The 18,571-nt window shown below is 41.8% G+C and overlaps 1 protein-coding gene across 1 annotated transcript in view; it reads right to left on the bottom strand.

Moving 5' to 3' along the window:
* The window catches only part of JUP (junction plakoglobin), a 189,532-nt gene extending 172,103 nt beyond the window's left edge, over window positions 1-17,429 (bottom strand). Inside the window, exon 1 of the mRNA XM_086924160.1 lies at window positions 17,301-17,429. The gene's annotated coding sequence lies outside the window, so the exon portion shown is untranslated. The remainder of the gene's footprint in view (window positions 1-17,300) is intronic.
* Between the last annotated feature and the right edge of the window lie 1,142 nt (window positions 17,430-18,571).

The following is an 18,571-nucleotide window of genomic DNA, read 5'->3' as shown; positions in this document are numbered from 1 at the left end:
GACTTGTATTCATCAATCTATGTAATTTGTGTCAATTTAATGCCCCCCCCCCGTGAGAAACAAACTCAGTCAAGCAATAGGTGAAATAAAAATTCTTTAATGGTTCATCAACATGGCCTTTAAGTGGAATCACGATTCTGTCTTTCACAATAAACTACTAAAATGGCATGCATCACACGCCTAACTGGGTGGCTAGCCCACTGCAAGAAGATGCTCCATATGCAGGTCATAAAAAAACAGGAAATGCACTTTTGAATAGTAAATGACTACAATGTGCATGCATGCCATCGTGTCAGTGCACCAGACCACTACGAAAACGTAGGGTGTGCAATTGCTAATCACATAGGGATTAGTCTTCAGCACACTTTCTTCGTGGCATTGAAACAGATCAAGCAGCAGGCTCGAGTCACATTAAGCAACTATACATATGCGCATGTCCCCGAACAACTTGGGTTAACTGGGAGCACACCCTGCGGCTAGATAATCTCACGCATGACATTTTGTGACCGAGGAGAGTGAACACCGTCACTTAGGCATTTTCTACAAGGAGACATTTCTCATCATGTGATAGTGAGGCAGGCAGCACTCTAAACAAGGCAAATCAGCGAATCCGCTGCTGCACGCACCTACCACCATGGCCCCGCCCCATGACCAATAAAAGATGAAGTAGGAAGGCAGCAGAGAAGGTGTGTAAGGGAGAAACTGGGAGTGGGTTGAAGCAAACGGAGGGAAAAGTGAAGAGAGCCTGGCAAGGAGTCTAACGAGCATGCAGGATGGAGCAGCGACAAGTACGTGGCGCAAAGAAAAGCACTAGAGTTAACGAAGTGGGACAGAGGCCAAAGACGGCACATAATGGAGTAGAGTGAGGGCAGAATCTGGCAAGGGTATCGGGGAACTAGCAATATGGATCAGACAAGGCTGAGTGGGACAGAAGCCTGTGTGAGAATGGGCCCGGTAGAAACATGATGGCGAGAAAGGAGCAGGATGGTTGGAGAAAAATACATGCATGGGCAAGGAGTGGATGGGGCGACGGAATAAGGGTGATAAAGGAAAGGAAGGAACGTTACCGAACAAAGACGAACGAAAGAGAAGTGGGTAGAGATTTCACAGGTCATCATAAAGCAGACCTCGAGTAGTGTGTGAGCCCTGTTTGACGTATGGAAAAGTGCTTTTTGTTCCTCTTTGGCTGTGAGGCAGACACAGCGCTAATGTTAAACAAAACGTCGAAAGTGAAAGCAGTGTGACGGGGGAGGGGTGGAGGAACGTTAAGAAATTAGAGAGGAAAGACAGATGGGGCTGAAAGCTGGCGGTTGCACGCAAGCGCTAGGCCAGCCAAAGCAGCACTTTTTGAAGCCCCTACTAAATGTCTCGCATTGCATTTCAGCGCGTGCGCTAGCTCAGGCGAGACCTAAAGAGCATGATGAGCGGACAAACAAAATCAAGGAACGATAACCTAAAGGGCAGCAGAAAAGCAACCAATATTTGACACTTTATTGGAACTCCATGATAATTTAAATTTCCTTTGAACTTCCACCCCCAGCAGGGGTTTTAAACATCAAAAACAAAAAGACAACGGTAAAAGCACTGCAGACAGTAAATAATCGATAAAACAAACAAAAAATCTGCAATTAAGGCAAGGCCAGAGAAATCGAAACAGAGCTTGGTTAGTGCACATAAACAAGCTGAAGCCACAAGGTAAGAAATACAGTAGTCCTTTTCTACAGACTAGAGGTTTTGAAAAAGTATTTTTTTAAATACCCACACGATACATTTCACTACAAATCTGAAAACAAAAGAAATTCAGTCTTGCTACAAAATACCACATTTTCGTAAGCAAAGTGAATTTGTAAAGCATCGTACGGAAAAAGGTTAACAGTTTTCTAATCAAGAACATATCCAGCTGTGCTGCTAAAAATAGGCCACAATTATAATTGAAAAAAGCTAATCAAAAATAAACACACAAAACTCTTGAAAATGTCAGCGCCTGATTGTAATAGCCAGTATAATCTGAAGATTGTAGAAAGGCTTCTGTTGAGCAGGAGGTGCACTTTGGCATGGGAATCTAGTTTGTTTTTCTCTTGAGAGTACAGGAAAAATATGGATTTGGACTTGTGTCACTCAGACTGTGGGTATCAAATTATTTTTTCATAAATTATATTTACACACAGTAAAAACCTATGATTAAACTAAGAGGTTTTAAAAAAGTTCACCAAGCAGTTCACTCTAGCCATACTCGTTAAGTACTACAACACCTTCTATAGGTTAGTGCTACATAAATATAGTTATAATACAATATGTAATTCACAATAATAGTAATACCATAATTCTCAGCGATTGAGAAGTTAATTGTAGTTCATACAGGCTGCATAATAATTCCATTTTACTGCTTAACACTCTTTCATTCACTTAAAGCAAAACTGTTAAGGGTCATGACCATCTCCCAATACTGTACAAGTCCACAGCAAATAAACCACACATCACCAACTGAACAGGCAATGAATAACTTTAGAAATCCGACATACCTTTGGCCATCGAAGATGTTAATTTAGTTCACCACTGTAGAACCCTAGCTACATACAAGGAATGCTTCCTAACCTCTCACAAAGACACTCAGCTATTGGATGATATTCTAAATGATCACCCCCAGCAGCTCCCTCTACTATTTCTCCCTTTAAGCTATGCCTGCTCTGGATCATAAACTTTAACTCGGGAGTTGCCAACCTTTTCTGTAGCCCAAGCTACATCTGATCAGTGAAAACCATTGTGAGCTACAGAAGGCTAAAAAACTCATGCATTATTACCAGACACCCCCACACCCAGCTTCATTAACTTTAAAGCTAATGTCCATAGAGCCAGACGCTATGGTTTGAAAAAATATATATACACACTTTGACTAAGGGCACTATGACAGGGTTGCCATGCGTGTCAGCGAGTGTGGTCTTTGGGGATGTATGAACATATGTGCACAGGGATATATGCTTACGAGTGCCTGAGACCCAATGTCATGTGTACTTGTGACATAGAATATACTTTTTCCCATATGTGGCACAGTTACATGTATAACGAACATAAAATTCCTTGTTATAAATGGGAAACATTTCAAGTGCAGAAAGATGCTCTGCAAACATTTTCAGAATATGCACTTGAAATGTCTCCCATTTAAAAAAACAATTTTTCAGTTCCACATATGGCAAGGTTTATTGGCCTTTAGAAGCAAGTGGGCTGCTGTCTGTAAATACAACACTTTGACATGGGAGAAAATTAAAAAGAAGAGTTACCTTAATCATTAAGGTAGCTCTTCATTTTAATGTCCTCCCATGAAAAAAGCATTCAAGAACCTCATTTGGTTCTCTCACTCCAATATTGAGTTGACAAGGACTTTTATTTAATATTTAAATACCTCAGTGATTCAGTTCTTCACCTCTGTGCCCTGGGTCACAAATCTAACTCCAGCACTGTTCTTTTTCAGGCTCCGCTATCTGGAGCCTGATTATAATGTAAAATAAACACAACCTTCCAATACCTGTAAAAAGAAAATGTGACCCTGTGCTTATTTCAAAATGTACTCAAGGCATCTGGGAGCCACGGATAGCTCGCAATCCACTTGTTGGAGAGACCCGTTTCAAATAATATCTCCGGAATGGACAATCCAGTGCAGTAACCAACTAAGTGGACTATGAACATAAACATAATCAAGGATCCTGCAGAGCTGTTCAAAGCTGCTAGCTTAATGAAAAATAAACTGTGCTCCCAACTCCAACACTTCATCCATCGCACCTTTAAACACTGCGTCCCCATTACATGAAAACAGCACCCCATGCATGACACTGAAACACTTCAATCACAGGATTAAACACAAGAGAACACACACCCTACATGGTGAAGCGAGCTACCCAGGTAGGCAAGCACTTCAGCACCTAACATTGGGGATAGTAAGCGTACATGTGCCTTCAAAATATAACAAAACAGAATTGTTATATCTATTAAATGAAAGTATCCAAATTCAGATCAATATCTTTGCTTCCGGGGGTCTCTAAAACATAGAAAAAAAGCAGATAACACCCAGCTGTTATATCTGGAAACCTCCAATCTCCTCCACCTCTCAGTCGTGTTTTAGATCTTAGAGCAGGACAGAGTCTGCACTCATGGAGATTACAGGCTCCATTAAATTCACGATAGATGCTGGGCATAATGCTGCACGGATCATATTGGACCTCTCAAAGGCAGTCTAATGATCCCACATGAGATCCTGCTCCAAAACCTTTCCTCCAGTGGGCTTGAGGGTAGGATCATTTTTAAAACCGAGGGAACAAGCAGTCTGGCTCAAACCATTCTTATCAGAGGATAGACAGATCCCCACTGGCCTCCCTCATTGAATCCTTTAGCATCCGGGTGAACTCCTATGCAAATGACACCCAACTTTTGCTGACAAACAGTAACGACTGCAAGCTAAAATGAACTTTGCCGATTGTATAGCAGCACTGATCTGAATGCATTGAGATGCAACCCAGATAAGACGGATGTCCTGCTATTTGGAACGGGCAGATACAAGGCTGGTCAGGGGCATGGCCTTTCAACTGTTGAGATTCTCCACTTTCCGCTGAAAAGGGCAGAAACTTAGTGAGGGTCTTAGTTGACACTCACTTGCCCTCAAATCCCAGATCTCGGCTGTGGTAAAAAAAAAATACATTGCTGAATTTTGAGGATGCCGAGGAAAATGTATCAAACTTCTACCATGAGAAGCTCCAAAGACGATGGTCCAGGTACTAATTTTGTCCATTCTGGACTATGCAAACGTTCTGTACATAGGACTCAGACTACTTGACCCACAGACCACAAAAAGTCTAGAACTTGGCCATCCCACCATTTCCCTAAACACACTTTGATTACTCTATCGGAAAATTGCTACCGGAAAAGAGAGTCATATTTTAAGCTCTAACAAGGGCACACTCTGCCTTTTGCAAAACGGACACCTCTTACCTGCAAGTAGACTGACCAGCTATTGCCCACAAAGAACACCACTCAGTCGGCACGGCTTTTGTCCATCCCCGTACAAAAAGTGGGGTGGCTCAGCCTGCTAGCTGTTAAACATTGGAACGAATTTCTATTTCTCCTCAGATGCATACCAGACAAAAAAACTATTCCGTAAGCAATTAAAAACCGACCTGTTTAAATATTAGACTGTTGCTGACCTCTATATTGGCAGTATACCTTAAACACAAAAATAAAAAGAACGGGCACGCACTGGATATTTGATTGAAGGTAGTATGCAAACGGTAGGTATCAGTACAAACCTATTGTGTAGAAGAATAGTGTTACTTACTTGAAGAGTAAGTCCTGAGCTTCTTTCTGAATTACAGGAAGGCGAATATTGGTGAAGATGCTGCTCCATACCCTGGGAACATAGACTGCCAAGATTTTTACTATTTCATCCTCTTTTTTCTTAAACGTGCTAGTCTGCTTTGCATGATACATTTATTTGTATGGGGTGCCATTTCTGATGATTTTGTAGGTGATGCAGCTAGTCGTCAAGATGATGCAAGCCTAGGAGAGGAAACAGTGTAATTCCTTCAGTGCTCAAGCAAATTGGCGGAGTTTCTTCAGAGTGCTTATTAAACACGCTGAAGTGTGAACTGCGCATTTGAAGGGTGCCAGAGAGCTGCCCGGGCAGAGTATAGGGTTGCTGCCATCCATGTGAGACAGGACCAAGGCTTCCTTTGGCTTGTGAAGCTGCTTGCTGGGAAAGGGGGTTTCCGGTCCCTCCCTTCCCCCAAAAGAGATAGCACTTGTCTTTATTGCTAAGTGTTCTTAGAAGAATAAATTAGTTTCTCACCGTCTGTTAGTTGAGGGTTGAGGTTTATGTCAGATAAGCTGGCATGACTGATTATTCGGAGCGGTGGCAAAGAGGAGGAATTATGTTTTTGTGGAACGGAGCTTTAAGTACTTTAGATCTACACAATGTGATGGCTACTCTGGTAAAGACCTAGAAACCTTGTTACAATCACGTACTTCCCAAATTATTCTAACCTTGATGATAGTAGTAGTAGTAGTAATTGTCCAGAATCAATATATAAAATAATTTAAACCGCTGTTAATATCTAGACTGCCCTCTGATTATGAGCAAGTAAGACAGTAAGAATGGCTAGTGGGTGATCAGATGTGGGCTTTCGGCATTTTTTATTCCACAACGAATTACAGTGCAACAAACATGAAGCTTGACATACATTAAAAGAAAGGTCACTGTTGGAAAAGAAAATCTAATGCAGTTTGTCTCTGGAGACTAATAAACCAGGGAGTACAGACCCTGGCATAATTTTAGCCACGCTGATTAAATTTCAATTTACTAAAAATCTTACATGATTACTCAATGCCTGGACTTCACCTCGGTTAACAAATAATGATGGGGTGGGGTTTAAGTCAAAACAATGCACCAGTATCAGAATGTTGACTAACGTGGCGTGCTTTTAGCCTCATGCACTAGTGTGAACAAACACCAGTCTTGCACTTAATCTGGGCCAATACTGATGGGAATCTTCATGCTATGTTTTGGAGCTACTTTTTATTATGCAAGTAATGGCCACAGGGTCTTGCCGTATTAGAAAGACATGAACACGCCATTCTGATAAATTAGTCCAAGTAATTCTTTAAAAGCATTAAAAATTGTATTTTACTTACACATTTCCAACTCCTTTAATAAGGAAGCACTGTTCTTGTAGTCTGAATATAAAACCCTGACCTATAAGGTCTGTTGGGTAGTCTCAAAGGAACTACAGTGCTCTAGAAATTCCATTAAAACAACTTCAGAATTGGGGCTTAGGAGTTTTTGACGTTACCTGAAGCCTCCCACACACACCCCTGGGCTTCTTGAGCAAGTGGTGCATTCTGAGGACTATAGAGAAAGTCACTGTTAGGTAGCAGGGCAGCGGCGGTGTTTGGGGTCTTAAAGGAGAGGAATTTTGAGGACGTCTGCTTAGCAAGGGCGTCATGTTTGTATTTCATATTGGGACTTTTTGGAGAGACACGTAGCAGACTTTTAAAGAAATGTTTTGATTTGTTGCTGATTAGCAGGTGTATAAGGAGCGGTTAGTTTTACAACTTTTCAAATTATTTTAAGGAAATTGGTCTATTTGAGACCCAATTGAGAAATGGGGGTGTGAATTGGAAGGCAGGAGGAAGGCAACAGTTTGAGTATGCACAGTATTGGGTGGATGAGTGAAGGAAGGTTGTGCCCAGTTTCAACAAGTGAAGGGTTTTAGGGGAGAGGGGGCAGCTGGCTATGTTGTGTAATGTCTAGTGAGAACAGCGTTAATGCTAGTTTGTAAGGCATAACCAAGGGCTGTTTGATGTTTTTGCAGCAGTTTTTTTAAGCTGCCTTTTTCTCATTTAACTGACTCATGTGGTCTATGGCTGCACCGTTTCACCCAACTGCAATCTCTGGCGAGTCATTTTTCTTGGTTAAATGCAAACATGTATATACGAATCCACCATTTAGGAAGAGGTCGAAAAAGAAGTTGCTAACTCAACACATTCTTTCTTAACATCATTTCTAGGCAAGGCAGGTGCAAACGCTACGCAATACTCATAGACAAAACCTAATCTGTATTTAGTTTAAGAATCCCTGAGCAAAACATATTCATGTAGTATCACAAATTAAAGTAGAATAATTTCAAACAACGAAAGTTCAAGCATAAGGGTTTCTTTGTTTGTCGTATTTCTTTACTCCTCCACAAGGACTTGTTTCACTGATTCTCCAGTTAATAAGTCCTGAGGTCAAATTATAGCAATACAGCCAGAAATACAGCCAACACGCATGTTTCGTCTATGGTTATTCTCCAAAAGACTTAGTCAGGGCTGCAATACAAATTATAAACAATAAATTCTCTCTACCATCTCAAATCTATCGGAAGCCAAGCCTAACCTCCACCATGTAAAGGGAATAATCTGAAAACCGAGAAAGCAAAAGAATACCATTACTGCAGTACGAAGTTTGTTGTTTATGCAATCAGATGTACATGTCTTAAAATGTACATAGGTAGTACCATCAGATGCTTGAAAGATAGGATTGCAGAACATTTCAGGGCTCTGAAAAAATTGGACCCTAGGTATCCCTTGGCAAGTCATGCCAGTAACTGCCCAAGTCAGAAAGGGAGTTTGTCATTTACGTTCGACGGTATAAACATATATCAGGTGATAAGCGTGGTGGAAATAGGGAACTGAAGGTTTGTCAATGTGAGGCAAAATGGATACTTAACCACATCGCTGCGGCGGCTTTTCCCGCTGTGTGCGGCAAATTTTAAAAAGCCGCGTTACATGACGAGCTCAGCTCGTCATCAGCACACGACCACCGTAGCTGATGACGAGCTGAGCTAGTCATCAGCAGCGATGAGGTTACGCTACGTGCAGTAGAACAGGGGATCAATGTTGATTCAGAGTTGCAGTATTTTTGGGATGTTATCTGTATAAAATTAACCATCTGTGAGCAACTCATATACTGAAAGGATTATATTTAAGCCATGTCTGAATTGTGATGTAATCCAACCAGGTCATGGGTAAAGGCCTGTATTGTATTCTCTGTATAAATATGCTATATGTAATATGATGATGCATATTTGGAATTTTCTACATGAGAAGAGTTTGGTGTTACACACCTCTTGCACCATATGTTTGTACCATGATTTTTATGTGATAATATATGCATTATTAACATCCCATCTGAATCAGTTCTCATCTCCCCCTCTTGAGGGTGCCTCAGTGAAGGGCATCGCTCTTCCAGTCACGACTCTCTGGTGTTTCCTTTTTAATTTTATTTCTTTTCGAAACCTTTTGAATTTCTAATTCAGTTATATTTTTCCATTGTGGTGTGCAAGAGTGTGAAGTCATTAATTTACAAGTTGTTAATTATATAGGGTCTACCCCGCTTGACCGTGAAGGGATCGGGGTGTAAGAATATAATTTAGTAATAACTTTATTGGTATGAACAACAGAATAGGATGTTTTAATAATGTGAACATATTGGATCATTAACCGATCCAAGATGGCGCCCGCAGATCCGGGCATTATGACGAGATGGTCCGCCTTTAGTTTCGACGATTACTAAAAGAATCAGTATGGCGGCTGGGTTAGACGCCACTTCATCCTCGGATTATACATGCCAGGAGGAGAATAAAGAACTGCAGGTAGGAACGCGATGTCAAATGTATATTGAGTGGAGGTTTTAAGTTGTCGATTTTTACCAAGAGTGAAATGGTGAACAACCGTGTTTTGCAGGGCTTCCTTCGTGAAAACACAGTCACTGCAAACTTGCTTTGGGATTGAAATGGTGATATATAGTGATATGCGGAGCTTTTCATTAAGCAGAGTTAATAGATTTTTTTAATGGAGAAATAGTCATGTTGAGAATGGGAGATTGTATATTTCTGATTAGTTTGTATATTTCTGATTAGTTTGTAATATGAGCTTAAATTGGGAAAGACACACTGATGGTTGAATTTAATTAAACAGACCTACAGTCGTGAAGAAATAAAAATCGAATCAGATGTCGGCCCAATGGCCATTTTTCGGGATTGATAGTTAGGAGATTCAATCAAAATAGATAAGGTAAGTGTTAATTTATTTGGTCGTTCTGATTATTGATGGACTTCTTAAAACACATAGGAAGTGTTACTGAATAGTATGTCTCTCTGCTTATGTCTTTAGCCACGTTCATATATCCAAAGTAGAAATAAAGAGTGCAGGAGACTAGTTGTTGTAGGTGAGTTGATGGATTTTAATATAGGTGTATGATTCACGCTGCACAATAAGAATAAATATAAATATATATATATATATATATATATATATATATATATATATATATATATATATATATATATATATATATATATATATATATATATATATATATATATATATAGATAGATAGATAGATAGAAATCCACCTGGCAGGTCCATCATCTCTGCCTGTGGAAGCCTCCTAAAGAATACCTCTAATACATTGTTTTTTTTCTACAAGAACACATGAATGCCTTGCCCACTTTCATTCAGGACACTGGGGATTTCCTAAGGAAACTAAAAAACATTCTATGGCAAGAGGATTATTTACTAGTCACATTAGACGTAACTTCGTTGTACACGAGCATTAATCCACGTGGATGGCCTTAAAGCTGTCAAACATTTTTTGCAAAATAGACCATTGCAGTGTCATGCACACAACACAATGATTACTGATAAGTTCGAACTGTGTCTTTGCAATAATTATTTTATGTTTGACAAAATGTGCTTCCAACAAACAAGAGGGGTGGCGATGGGTTCCTGCTTCTCCCCAGCTATGCCTGTTTGCATATGGGGCTGTGGGAGAGGCAGGTACTCTGGGGCCAATACTCAGAGGTCATGCTCAACCACGTGATTTGTATTTACAGATACATAGATGATCTGTTTAGGATATGGAGAGGGGAAGAAAGTGAAGCGAAGGCATTTGTTGAGAATCTCAATATTAACTCCCTCAACCTCCATTTCACATTTAACATCAGTGATACCACAGTCAACTTTCTAGATGTGGAAGTGTTTATTAGTCACCAAACCATTCAGACTAGGCTGCATCGAAAAGCCACTGCAGGAAATACACTTTTGCATGCATCAAGTCACCATCCCCGCCATCTAATAAACAGCATCCCCTACGGGGAGATGCTACGCATTAAAAGAATATGCAGTAGGCTGGAGGATGTGACAAAGGAACAAGCAGCATGCCGTCTCCGTTTTCTGGCAAGAGGCTATGATGACAAGGTCATTAGAGCAGCCATGAAACGTACGGAAACACTCCCCAGGGACGAAGCCTTAATAACTAAAGCTATGAGGCTAAACACCTAACCAGTGCCTAGTGAAAACCCAATCCGCCTAATAGCTACATATAACAAGCAACATCGTGCTATTAGGAGTATTATGACCAAACACTGGCCATTAATCCAAAATGACCCAACGTTAAAAATGGGGTCTACAACTGCACCCACCATTACTTACCGAAAGACGGGTTCAATGGAAAATAGCTTGGTGACTAGTAGTCCAGAGGTCATAGTAAAATCTGACTGGTTAAATAGTAGAAAAGGTTTCTATAAGTGCCTCACCTGCAAAGTCTGTAAACATGGGACTAATAAAAAGTCATATGTTTCTCCATTTTCTGATAAATCCATTCTCATCAAGAAATATTTAACATGCAAGACTGAATTTGCAATCTATGTTTTGGAGTGTCCCTGTGGTTTAAGGTACATTGGCAGCACTAAACTTCCAGCCCATCAGAGAGTATTACAGCATATGAGGGCAATCACTAATTGTGATGAAGCGTACCCGGTCGCTAGACACTTCAATGATTGCCATAAGAGACCTTAATCTTTTACAATATTATGTAATAGATGCAGTAATGCCCTTGCGTAGGGGTGGTGACAGGGAAGGGATCCTCAGAAAACTAGAAACACTACATCTTAAACCTCGATAGTAAACATCCTAGAGGTTTAAACGCTTGGGAGGATCTGCACACTTGTCTGTGAATAGTGAGATTGCCACGTACTCCCTTGTCACCTTGCATATTGCTTCATGCGCATTATGATTTGGTCGTTCAATATCCAATTACAGTTAAATCTTGATGAGACAGTTTCAGTTTTTCAAGTTTACAGAATGGTTTTTTAATGTAAAAATCATTTTATTTATAGCACTTGAGGATTTTTTTATATACAACATATATTTTTAATATGCATTTTATACTATTGAAAGGCTTTTTAATAGTGGAATAGCATATTTTAGCACATTCATTATTTTGCACAGGTTTTATGCACTTTGATTATGCACAGTTTTGCACATTACCATAGACCTTTAATATTTTTTTACATTTAGGTTTTACAAATGCGTCATCTTCCATTGTGGTTTTAATTGTAACAGTGCTGCTAGCAGATCAAATGTTTTAGACGCAAATTAACAAAAATGTATTTTTTCTTTTTTGCCTTCTCAAATTTTAATTGTATTTTACAATTATTAGGAAAATTAATCAAAGTCAGACATGTCATTATCAATTGAGAATTTATTAACAAAGTCGTGACATGCTATTTGAGCAGTAATGATTTTCTGGTTTTAATTCTCCTGATTTTAAACATATCATTTGTAAACTGATTATCAAGTGTTTTGTTAGGTCATACAGTATTTTACTGTATATCTTCTTTTAAACCTTGAACTTGCACTGTTTAAACATAGTATTTCATCTATGTTCATGATGACGCTATTGATGGTATTAGGCATTTGCACTTTAAATTTGTAAAAAGCACACCAAAGCGCGTCATGTGATCAAGGGCCAGGGAGGCCCGAAACGCGTCAAGGCTAGGTGCGGGGGTTTGAGCACTCAAACAAAATTGCACCTTGATTTTGGGTCCGCAGTCGTCTTAACAATGTTGTGGAGTTCGACTTTTCTGATAGAGAGAGATATGAGAGAAAATTATATATATATATATATATATATATATATATCTCTAATCTCCCAACTTTCCTTATTGTCAGGAGAATTTGTGTGGATTTTAAGACACGAGTTGGTGATTGGTCTTGAAATGCACAATTTGAGTGACTCTTAATTTCTTTAGTATTCTTTTGCTTTCTCGTTTTCAGATTATTCCCTTTACATGGTGGAGGTTAGGCTTAGCTTCCGATAGAACTGAGATGGTAGAGGAAATTTATTGTATATAATTTGTATTGCAGCCCTGACGAAGTCTTTTGGAGAATAACCATAGACGAAACACGCGTGTTGGCTGTATTGCTATAATTTGACCTCAAGACTTAGGAACTGGTGAATCTGTTAAACAAGTCCTTGTGGAGGAGTAAAGAAATACGACAAATAAACAAACCACGGACTTATGCTTGAACTTTTGTTGTTTGAAATTATCATTCTATTTTAATTTGTGATACTACATGAATATATTTTGCTCAGGGATTCTTAAACAAAATGAGTAATTTACGCAATTGAAATAAATTTCGATTTAGGAGCATAGGGTGGTGGTTGTTTAGACTCCCTTTGAAACATTTCATAAATATTGAAAGACAGGATACTCAAACCATCAGACATTGCGCAATAGAGACCTCACTACCCAATCACAAAAACTAATATGTACTTTGAAAACAGAGAATGCTATGCAAAGAAATGTATTTGAATGAGCTAAAATTAAATGAAGAACAGCAAAATTCCATACATGCATATGGAAAAAAAATGGGCTTTTAAAACTGGTTGCATATGCAGGACCAACAGTCTGCGATACAGAAATGGAGGTTCAACATAGGATGAGAATGATAAAAAAAATGTAATTAGAAATTCGAAGTATTTTAAAATCAAGCTTCAAAAACAAAAAAAAGTGATTTCCCGACACTAACGAGGGGATGTGAAGCTTTAAAATCTAGAGCAGAAATATGCAAAATCATGTTCTTAAATTGGTACTTGGATAGTAGTGAAAATGTTGAATATTGGACCTGACATTAAACATTGAAGAACCTAATTTACATATAACAACGTTGCACCTGCATGTGGTCTTGCTGCACCTGTCAACACACAGATAATTGACAGTGGTACAATATATGAAGTTTTTTAGGTGACATCACTGAAGCATACAGAGTTTGAAGATAAGCTACTCTCCCACACTGGAGGGCTTGTGGGGAGTCTGAAGAGTCGTGGCTAGTGACAGGAGGGTGGACCAGCTCTAGAAGGTAAAACAGGTGTTGCATGCTGGGATAGGCTGTGGCGAAGTAACAATGAACTGAGGTCCCAAGCCCGGAAGTGTTCGTAGGCACTCCCGTCAACCTATTGTGTGGCGACACATTAGCAGCAAGCGGCGAGCCACACCAACCCCGCCGCTTCATTAACGAAAGTGGTCCGAGAGTAAAGTTAGTTTGCAGCTTCGTCTTCGCAATAGGTTTACTACAGAAAATACTTTTCGGTGACTTCGTTACTGGGTAAGTTCTATTCACGAGAAACGGCCGCTATAGTCCTGGGAGAAATGTATCCCGACAGAAAGGCAGGTGTAGGCGGGCGTTTCACTCACGCCCAAACCGAACAAGCAGGTTCTTGAACTTCGAAACCCAACCCTGCAACGCCCAGAGACTGGAGCTCTGCGTCACCCCGACTCTTCGGGCTGTTCACACTGTTGGAATGCAGGCTTCCCAGGGCAGGGGCCACACACACACACACACACACACACACACACACACACACACACACACACACACACACACACACACACACACACACACACACACAGCATTCTTCACAGGGAATGAAGGTACACTTAAACGGCTTCAGTCCTTTCGTACCACACAAACACACCAGGCCCCTCCCACAGCCCACGTTGTTCGAATGCAGGGCTCCCAGAGCTTGGGTGGCACCTTCAAGGTGTGTGCTGTTATCCTGCCCACCACACATACAACCAGGCCCTACCTACTGCCCACACTGAATGCATTCTCCCCAAGCAAGAGACCGCGAAGGCACAGTGCCAAGGCCCTTTGCCCTGGGCACAAGGTCACTGTCGCGACTTTGGATGTATTCTGCTGCCCCAGAGCACTCCATAAAAAAAACGATTAAATAAGGTAGATGAGATACATGACTAGGGACATGTACAAAACGCCTACTCAGATACTGCTGAAACATGGGAGTAACGTTACGTGCAGGCCTGCACACTGGTTGCAGACAAGCAGCTACATAACTTCTGCCGCACAAACTCGAGGGAGTCAACGGATACAAAGACACCCAGATGGGTGCAAGAAGGCACTGCTTTAAGTAGCCATCAACCAAAAATTATGAACATGCGAGTCAAATATGACAGTACCTTTCTGAACATAGGACAAGTGCAGTACAGACATTGTTTATAGTAAATGTTGAAAGACAGTAGCGCTCCCTCTAGGATTGCAATAAGCTCTTCTATGAAAACAAAAAAAATAGCAATGTCTAACAGAGTTAGAGGCATGCGATATCACTCGTGAGAAATGTATAGTCTCTTCTGCAGCTAGCAAAACTGTGGAGGGATTAGTGAAATGGAGTATAAACGAGAAAATGCACCCCCTCCCCCGCACATCTGCAAGACGGGACTGGGCAGTTTTACATCAGTCAGAGAAGACCTGTCAGCCTTGCAGCCTCAAGTCACATAACAAAAAGAACAGACTATTGGAATGCAATGCTGCTGTGCAAAACAGAAATCACTTATTTTACAGGAATTCACATGCCCGTGAGTGAGACCACCACAAGAAAATGTACAGTTTGAAGGAGAAAACATGTAACCGGTCCCAATCGCTGGGATGTGTGTGGGTGCAAGCGTGGGCAGGGGGCACAAACATTGCCAACAGTAAGAGATTCTCCCGTCGGCCTGCAAGGACGCTCCCAGGGCCACATGCACTACAAATAAGGAAGAAAAAAAAAATAACATGCGCACGCCCCTCCCCCAGAAAAGCAAACACTATCGGCAGACGTCCCAGCCATGACCTCATTACAAAGAATTGCGCCCGAGGTGGGGGCCGCGGGCGCTTACCCTCATCCCATGCCACAGCTCTGCTCGGTTCTGTTCCAATCGGTTAATTTTGTAGGAAATAAACGTAAATTATTATTATTATTATTTTTTAGAAAAGTCATAGCACAAGAGTAAATATGAGTGAGCATTATGGTGCTGCGAAAAAAAAGTGCAGGGCCTCCGTATTTAATCTGAAACGTGTAAAAGCTACCAGCCAGCGCTAAAGTGCGTTATTGACATGCACATTTCACTCTAGCCTTGGCCACCTGAAATAGGCTACGGTAAAACACAAACACCGATCACTACTTTTAAACTGAATTACGGAATTAACATGGATGTTATTTGTATATACACGTTTTGCGGGTTTCAGCTAAACAGGCAGCTTGAAACGTCAATGCAAATGAAGACCATCAGCATACATACATTTTAGTGCGAGATTTATTGTCCACGCTAATTCTATTTCAATATACTGATCCTTAATGGAAATAGTACAACGCTTAACACGAACCACCCGAGCAAAGAACATTCCGGTGTATATGGCATTTTTAATGCAAATATACGACAGCTTAAAAATATCACAGAGCACACTCGCGTGCATTTATCACATTAGAAATTGTGGTTTGTTGTCATCTGGTAACTGATATCGAAATTAACATTAAAGATCGTATGAAGGAAAACAAATGAGGAGTTCAAACTGTAAACGGACAGCGTGCGTCTATCGGTGATGCCTTCACTTGCCTGGCCATGTAGGTGTCGCACTCTAGCTCCCAAGAAACCTGTCCAGCCATTATAAAAGTTTATAAACACACTCCAGCAAAGGCGCTGTAGTGCAACCCTGAACTCAACACATAGCGGCCAAAGACAACTGAAGGTGCGGGTGGTACACAAAATGCAAATCTGACGGGCTAGACAGTGCAGGGCGCCGACGATGGTGGGGTTGGGTAGAGGGGGGTAAACAAGAGCCACCCAGCAGCACGTGAGCGGGAGGCACCACTTGTAGGGGTGGTTGTGAAGAGGATTCATCCCTGTATGGGGTGGCGAGCCCCATACAGGGATGCATGGGGCTCCCTTCTGTGCCTCTTCTGGCAAAGAAGGGAGTTCAGAAAACAGGTTTCCAGGGCAGGAGATAAAAAAAGCAAAACAGAAAACATGGTTTGGCGCGGAGGGCCACACCTGGTAGACAGTATTGGAAAGCGGTGCACTTATCCCTCTTCAAACGACAATATGCCCACACCTGCCAGGGAGCACAAAGTAAAGCAAAACCCAGCATGTGTCGCGAGTAAGCCCCATAAACCTGGGACATTAAGCTACCCACTGTAGAGGCAGGAAGGTCACATCTGCCAGGCAGAGTCAAGCGAAACCTTACAAGTGACAAGAGGGTGGGGCTAAAATGCCACCCCCGGTAGTAAGGGGCAGGATACGGCAGTGCCATCCCCGGAGAGCAGAAGTGCGACCCCTGACACAGGTGGGACACGAAAGACAACTACAGGAGAGACAGGAAACCCACACCTGTCATGGAGTAGGGAAAGTGACCTCTGGCAGGGTTTAAGTATACCGCCGGGCAGAGGTGTGGGGGCAAGGGAGGCACTTGACTTTTCACAGCAGGTGGACATCTGACGGGAGGGGCCCAGCCGGGGTGCGGGTAGCAGGCAGAGCTCGCGCCAAGCGGAGCTGACCCCAGCGGTGGATTCCTAGGTGCAGCGCTGTCGTGCTCCTAAACCGGTTCCAGTCCTGCACCTGCGCCCCCGAACGGTTAGCGCTCAATCCAGGCGCGGAATTTACCTCGGCTGACGCGTAGGAAACGGAGGGATCCCGGGCTGGATCTGGAAGGTTCGGCACGTCCCCTGGAAGCGGCGGCCGTTGGTCTCCACTCCCCACTCTCTGGACTGAAAACTCCTTGAACAAAAGGAGAGAGGGCTTGACAGCCAGGGTAGAGCCCCACCTCCGCCAATGGGAGGTGCCCTTCCTTCCCCTGCAGCCAATGGTCGCCGTTCCTTTCGCTCAGGTCCGCCCTCCGCTGGATGAAACAATGGGACGCCCTTCTTTCAGTTGGATCCCATCCGATCCATCAAACGTGCCGTGGATTGCTCAGTCGTGGAGTGCTGAGCTCTTTGATTGGCGGAAACTTGAGTCAAGTAAGACTTGTGGCATAAACTGTGCCCGCCTCTGTGCGCACAGACTTGTGTGATAGGTTGAAATAAACGTCCATTAAGGTGTGAGTAACCAAAGACCGAGGGAAGGTGGGGCTGCTTGGCTATTGCTCTACAGGTGGGAAGACGGTGCTATTGCCACACCTGAGTGACGTCATTTTCCGGAAAGGTGCGGTGAATCATCTGTTTGGCGAGACAATATCGCTTTTAAAGACAAAGTACTGCTAAAATAGAGACATGTGCAAAACAAAGATTTCAGAACGTGTTTTAAACTCTCGAAAGCAGAACCGAACAGCCGATCGAACTAATACCGTAATTAAATAATTGTTTTCTGCCTCTCCAGCTGGTTCTTGTGAATACCTCGTTACACTATGTAAACATACAGGGACGAAAGAACGAGAACAGAAAAAACTAAGTATTAATTGTAAAGTAGAACGTGGCAGCTTTTACGTCAAGCACCCTCCAGGTACATATATGTCAACATTTCAGAACAGGAAAGTGGGAGATTTCTGGAAATCTGGAGAATGTATTTTCCCTGATGGCTTCTATTGAAGCTGAGGCAATTTCAGAAGGGTGACAGCTAAAATATTGTAATTTTTGGCTTTGAAAAATCATGAGTCTCCTGCCATAATCAGGTCCGTTGACATGTATGCAGGTAGCAGTATTTCTACGTGATATACTTACAGTAGATCTGTGAATCTCAGATCTGTGGTCAGTTGGATGCCGACAAAAGGAAGTTGGCGAAGGAACGAATGCGCGCTCTTTCTGTCCATCTCTTGTTTCATTTGTCTCATGTCAAGAGAGAGCGAGTTTTCTAGTCCAGTTACGTTCTCCCAAATACAACAGTTACTCACAAAAGGGCAACTGGACTATGCAGAAGAAAAGCACCTGCCAAAGTTCAAT

Source organism: Lissotriton vulgaris, chromosome 5 (assembly GCF_964263255.1).
Source record: "Lissotriton vulgaris chromosome 5, aLisVul1.2, whole genome shotgun sequence".
In the NCBI taxonomy this organism is placed as follows: domain Eukaryota; kingdom Metazoa; phylum Chordata; class Amphibia; order Caudata; family Salamandridae; genus Lissotriton; species Lissotriton vulgaris.
The sequence above is the reverse complement of the archived record's forward strand: the minus strand, read 5'-3'. Positions and strand labels throughout refer to the sequence as shown.